Source organism: Bactrocera dorsalis, chromosome 2 (genome assembly GCF_023373825.1).
Source record: "Bactrocera dorsalis isolate Fly_Bdor chromosome 2, ASM2337382v1, whole genome shotgun sequence".
NCBI lineage: Eukaryota > Metazoa > Arthropoda > Insecta > Diptera > Tephritidae > Bactrocera > Bactrocera dorsalis.
The window spans coordinates 102527300-102534385 of record NC_064304.1 but is presented as its reverse complement, the minus strand read 5'-3'; positions in this window follow the sequence as shown (position 1 = coordinate 102534385).

Genomic DNA, 7086 nt, shown 5'->3' with positions numbered 1-7086 from the left:
AATATAGTGACCCTCAAACTTTTCGATATCATTTTTGTAGTACAATTTGTTCTTTGTTTCCAAATAAACCTCAAATTCGGCAATCACCACTTCATTAGACGAAAATTTTTCTCTCAACTGCCATTCTCTTGAGATCTGGGAACAAGAAATAGTCGCAGGGGTCCAGCTGTGGAGAATGCGGTGAACGCGGAAGCAATTTAAAGCCCAACTCATGGGTTTTTACGGTCGTTTCCACTGACACGGTGCATTGTTTTGATGAAACGTCACTTTGATTTTCTTCAAATCCGACCGTTTTTTGGTGATTTAGTCTTTTAAACGGCCCAATAAAGGCATGTAATAGTCGCTGTTGATGTCCGGTCTTTCCTTTTTCATGCTAGTCATTAAAAATTATTCCATACGCATCTCAAAATACAGACGCATTAACCTTCCCAGCCGACTGTTGTATTTTTCCATGCTTTGGGGCGGGTTCATCGTATGCAGTTCACTCGGATGGCCACCTATTGGTCTTCGAAGTGAAATGATCAGCCATGTTTCATCCATTCTCATATATCGATGCAAAAACTCGAGTTTATTATGCTTGAACATCTCTAAGGACTGTTCCAAATCATTAACTCGTCGCTGTTTTTCGTCAAAAGTGAGCTCGCGCGTCACTGAGTTTCAGTTGGTATCTTTGGAGTTCCTACTATCTCGAAACACTTAACCTTGTGGTCGTCCGAAATTATTTTGTCGACTTTTTTGATGTTTTCTTCAGTAAGAACCGCTTTGTTCATTCATCGTCTTTGGTGCTTATTTCACCACGTCTAAACTTCACATACCAACAATTGATTTTCCTTGACAAGTGTCCAGAACTCGTCATCAAACCAAGTTTTTGCTTCAACTGCATTTTTTCCATTAAAAAATCTTAATTTTATCAAGTCTGGAATTATCTTTTATCCATTTTTTCACAGTAACCAAGGTGCTTCACTCAAAATTACACAATTCACAAACTAATGAATGACAGCTTTCAAATTTATACACGCGCCTTTTGAAGGTTAGGCCTAACTAAAAATCGTATAGACTTCGAGTGTTATTTATGTGTCAGGTCGAGGACTTTTCAATTGACTATACTCAAATGCCGTAAACTCTTTTCAGACCCAGCTACGATTTGGCGAACCACGACTGCCTGCAATTGCCGCAAAAGCGCGATTCTTCACCGGAATGCAGAAAACACAGTAATCTTTATGCTGCCGACGCCGCAAACAATTGAAAATCAGCCCGCGTTTATGTGGTTTACAATCGCTTACACGAGCTAGATAGGTATATGTGTACGGGCCCCCAGCAAGACGGTTGCGAAATGTGTCTGTTGAGCAACTGGTAAAATGGCCAAAATAAGTCTGGCTTATCATTTTCAGTGGAGACTGACTTTAATACTGGTTTATTTGTTGAGAACTCATATAAGCATTACGAATAGGTTAACTTAAGTTCGGTTAAATCCCGATACTGTTACAATCGCCAACAGGGATCTCACTTGGAACTCCGATCCTTTGTGTATCTAAAACTCTCATATAATGATCACAAAGAGTCTCATAATTCGGCAAAGCGCTTTGAACCTACGACGAATTTCTTGAGACGACTAATATGATTTCTCCTATCTCATCTGGTTCGGCAAAAATATGACTGCCGGAATGTTTTAGCCTCAATCTAGTGATAGCTCGGCATTGGAGAAGTATACGCTTGGATGCTTCTACCTGACCACTTCGGCTAACTACTTAGATTCAAATTTCGATAAGATTATATGCGCCAGTGATGTAAACAAGACAAAAAATACCCATTTCACCACAAGTTTCTTACTGGGTAGGAAGCCTTTGGATCACCTGATCACCTTTGCCCAAGCGCTCATATATCTGTTAGACGCTCGGTCTCTATTCCTCTTCTAGCTTCGACAATATTTCGAATTCCGATCTATAACTTTGAGGAAATATTTTTGTATAATTTTTAAAGAGATTTAAGCAACAAAAAAATCGATGTTTTGAAGCTTTTGGAGCAGGCTCCCCCCTTAACGTCTTTTCAAACTTTCGTTAGACTGTATACCATATACTAAGTATTGAAATATTGGATATACATAATACAGTTTATTGCCGAAAATGTGTTAAATGGGTCCAAAAATAATACCAACTCCCGTATGCTTCCTAGTTATAATGATTGTCGATATTCTAATAGACTTTATACCGAATGTGTAGAAGCTAGAAGGGAAGGTTGGAGGGAGAGTTTTCTGTAAAGAGCTCTCCGTCAATCTTTTATCTAAACTACCGAATCACTGTAATATTTTAGGCAAAAGAGGTAGCTATTGTACTGACCGCAATAAGAAGTGCAGCCTATTTCGGAAAGGTGAGCATTCAGTCCGACAATACAGCGTTCAAAACTAGTCAAGGAGTGTCTGTCCTCACTAGAAATAACGTCAAGCTACTTCATCATCAGAATCACTTGAATGCTTTTTTATAGCGGAATCACTGGCAACTGCAAAGCCGATTATCTAGTTAGATGGGTACTCTTGCCCCGGTCATATTGAAAAGAAACGAGTTAGAACTCCATTGGAATCTTGCGTTCTAAATGGACCGCGCGTGCGCTTAACAGGCGTCCGCTTCTGTGCGGCTGTAAGATCATTTTGGCCCAGAATAGAACGCTGTACATAGACTTCTTGCCTGTAGCTAAGTTCATCTTGCTATTGCCGCAAGGTGTAGGTTCTTACTGAACACTGTATAATAGGCATTCATGCGGGAGGGCTAAGAATTTGTGTGGACACTAGTTGTCAAAGTTATATAGAGGAGCATGAAATTGAAACCTCTAAGCATTGTCGAGCCTTTGTACGACTGAAGCTGAAACAACTCGGTTGTCTTTGATGTCACGAACCAAAAGACCTATCCCAAACTGATATTTGATGTCTAACAAAATTTGTCATAGGTTCGAAGCTCTCTGTTGATCTGTATTGATATGATCTTATGATACAGTTTTTAGAAGTCTTATACTATGTTGTGAAAGGGAAAATTTGTTCTGCTGAGTTCCTGTGTGCTGTGTTAGCACTGAATTAGAGCTAAACAGAACTGCAGACCAGCTTGAGAATCTGAATGCTCTTACTGTAAGCCCAAGCGGCAGACTTAAATTTCAACGAGACACGAGCAATTATTTCTCACAATGGATTCTACATAGACATATGTAAGTATGTGTTGCTGTACAATATGTGAGACATGTTAAATACGCTTCCAGACAGTTGTACATAGACTAGTTAGGAGCGACAACTAAACAAAGCTAAGCTACCAGCCTATGACGCATTTACTTAGATGGATGTGGCAAATGGCAAATTTATTTGCTGCCCCATAGCGAATTATAGCTGTAAAATTTGAACCTCGATAGATTTAGGCAACAATACACATTGGCTTTGGCAAACAGTTTGTTGTTACACCAATATATATATATATACATACATGTGTGTGAAGATTAGTGGAGACAAATTGTGTGACAATTCAAGGACTTTTATTATTTCTGCATTAAATTGGAATATTCGCAAATACCAAATACTCATAACGGTACATTGGGGTGGTTCTTCAAAATCGGTTTAGGGAAAAATAATTGGCTTTCTATGCTCATTCAGCTCAAAAAAATAACAGCTGAACAGAGCGCTGAATGTCAGCTTAGAAGGGGATCGAGCTACATTTAAAAGTCTTCTTTTTAGAAATGAAGACATACCAGATTTTACAGGCATTTTAGCGTTCAGAGCCCATTCGGCTCTAGAAAATAGTAGCTGAATAAAGCGCTGAATGAACGCTTAGACAAGTATCGAGCTGAATTTAAAACTTTTCCTTCTAGGTACGAAACCACATACCAAATTTTTCAGACATTTTTGCTTTGAGAACTCATTCAGCTCCAGAAAATAGCTGAATAAAACGCTGAATGACAGCTTAGACTATAATCATACTATATTTCACATGTTTCTACCTAAGAATGAAATCACATACCATATTTTGCAGACATTTTGATTTTCAGTGCTCATTCAGCTCCAGAAAATAGTAGCTGAATAAAGCGCTAAATATCAGATAAGATGAGCATTGACCTAGATTTAGGAATCTTATTTTTAAGAATGCAACTACGTACCAGTTTTTTCAGAAATTTTGGTTTTCTGAGTTTATTCAGCCCAACAAAAACAGCTGAATAAAGCGCTGAATGTCAGCTTAGAAGGGATTGAACTACATTTAAAATTCTTATTTTTAGGAATGAAACTACATACCTGATTTTATAGAGATTTTGGCTTTCAGAGCTCATTCAGCTCCAGAAGTATAGCTGAATAAAATGCTGAGTTAGAGCTTTGACGAAGATCGAGCTGCATGTAAGGCGCTGCCTTTTAATAATTAAACTACATATGTACATATCAGATTTTCCAAACATTTCCGCATTCAGCGCTTATTCAGCTCAATAAAATATTAGCTGAATAAAGCGCTGAATGTCAAAACACTAGGAAATCTCAATTATTTTAAGCCTTTCAACTTCCAATGCTTGTTCAGCTTAAATGAATAATAGCTGAAATTTAAAGTGCCTGTAAAATCTGGTATGGTCTTAAAAGGTCATTTCAAAAGTAACTATAACAGAGTCAAACAACTGACAATGCAAATATTTATTCTCAATTTGGAATATTCTACAACCTGGTTTTGAACTATCGTCCAACTGAACGACATTCATACACTCCACTCACTCCGACAACAAGCATCCCACGGGTGAGTAGACGCACATACAACCATCAAAACCAAAGCAAAAACATTAGCAAAGTCTACAAAATGACACAACCACAATTTGAGGGACATCGACGAAGCGGAGCGTAAGCCCAAGCAATTAATAAAATAAAATACAGTTAAATTAATTGTATTTGTAATAAATGCCAAGTAAGTTAATTTTGGCAAATCCATCAAGACCGATAAAATTACTAGAGCCTTCAATAGATATGTATGGGTAAGTGTGTGTGTGAGTTGGATTGTATATAGGAATATGGCCGTGTTTGTTTATTTGTGTGTAATTTATGTGGACATAACGGTTGCACATTCATACAATTTGTGGCTTGAAATAATTGCAGTTGTTAAACGAGAGCAAATGACATGAGTTGATGGGCATGGAAATGTACTATGCATATACCTCATACATACATGTATGGTATATGTGCATAGCTGAGTGTGTATGCGTGAGGAACGAGTATGCATGATTTAAAGGTAGCTAAAGCACTGTTGTTGTCCAATAACAAATACAAAGTGAACTATGTTTATGTTTACATACATTTATAGGGTGTTCTTTTTAGGGTATGGAATGGTATAGAATTTCCTAGAGGGCTTGGAGTAGTCCAGTTATGCAAGAAAAAAAAAGGCTCACGAAATACAAATTCAGCTTCTTGCAATTAAGCTTATGGTCGCGCTTGACTAAACCGAATTACCGATCGTTAGACATCTTCTAGAATCTAAAGAATCTGCTTTAAAACTGTAATCCGGTCGGACAATCTCTCTTTAGAACGAGGAATATAATTGACGTCTCAGTATATTGCAAACTACTTATTACAGTGTGTTCTAATGACCTTTATCTTATATTTGTGATACATGTCTTGCCCATCTAAAAGTTGAAACTTTTAAGTATTGAGCTGCTTCCGAAAGACCAGCCTATTGATGAGAGGCATACTCATATGAGCAACATACATCTTTCGAGGTAAGGCTAGACGTTGCTCCGACGTTGAAAGTATGTATTAAGCTCCATCCGCTAGATCTATCAATAGCTTTTGAACTAAGATTTGTCATTAAGCCTAGTGAGCTTCTAGTAGATTGAGTCGAGGCTTAAGACCTTCTCTACTATCTCTTACGCGAAATGGAAGCGCGTAATGGTAGTTTTAGAAAATGTTATCAGTTCAGAAAATCCAGTTGGTACCCCATCCATAGAATTATAAGGTGTACCATCGAATGATCGGCATCATTCCACAGAGAGTATATCTTGAGCGTCCGTCTCACGGTCGAGCCCTCCTTTCCAAGTGAAATCGAGGAGATGATCTCATACTGTAACAATTGCCTCCTTCTACATGATTGATCTCCCAGAAACTGTAAAGGCAGTGCACGGAAGCTGATAAGATATGGATGTATCTGAAACTTATGGCTTCAAAAAAGTGTCTCTTCAGACGACGCAGAAGAAGACACTCGGTCATGTAGGTTGAGCATCGAATGCAGTGAATATTGGAATTAAAGAAACGTTAGTCTGCAATTAAGAACCTGAGGAGTAAAGATAGTAAAAATAATCGGCCTACTGAGCATACTATTCGCAACACCATTGCCGAACTTGAGACTCAGACCCAGAATTCGACCTAATAATGCACTCCAGCATGCAGTGAAGAAAATATATTTTTTAATTTTTTCTTGCTTTTTATATTTGTGAATTATATAATATTATACATATCGTACCGGAGACGGCATTTTATTCTTCTTTCGAGCTTCGTTTTTCATTGTTCTATGGAAGCCTTCCGCGACACATAAATGCGTTATTTAAACAGTTTCTTCATAAACTTTGGCGTTTTTTGAGTTTCAAGTATATTATGTACAACTTCTTTCTTATCTTCGTAAGCGTCTACACTACACTTCAAAGCTTCCGTCTATCGTAAGTTGTACCCTAAAAGTTTCCTTGCAATTCACTCTTCACACATCTGGCAATAACTTTTAAACGCCACTGAACTCTACTGACAGCAATGCGTGTCTTTTTATTGACCTATATAATCATACATATGAAATAATAACAACAACAACACATGGCTACATGACTAGTACGGATTGCACTTTATCTTCATTAAGCTACAGCATAACAATTGACATTGATCCCCACTTCAGCTCCTATCATTGTCATATGGGTTTACTTGAGAAATGGAAGAAATGTCGGCACACGTATGCCACACACACTTAAAGTATGCACATATACTTACATATTTGTCATATATGTATGTACACACCTATGCACATGCGTGTGTGCTTGCTGTTATAGCAAGTCGTAGCTTCAAAGCTGTGAGTTGAGAGCTGGGTGCTGGGCGTTGGGAGCTGGGAG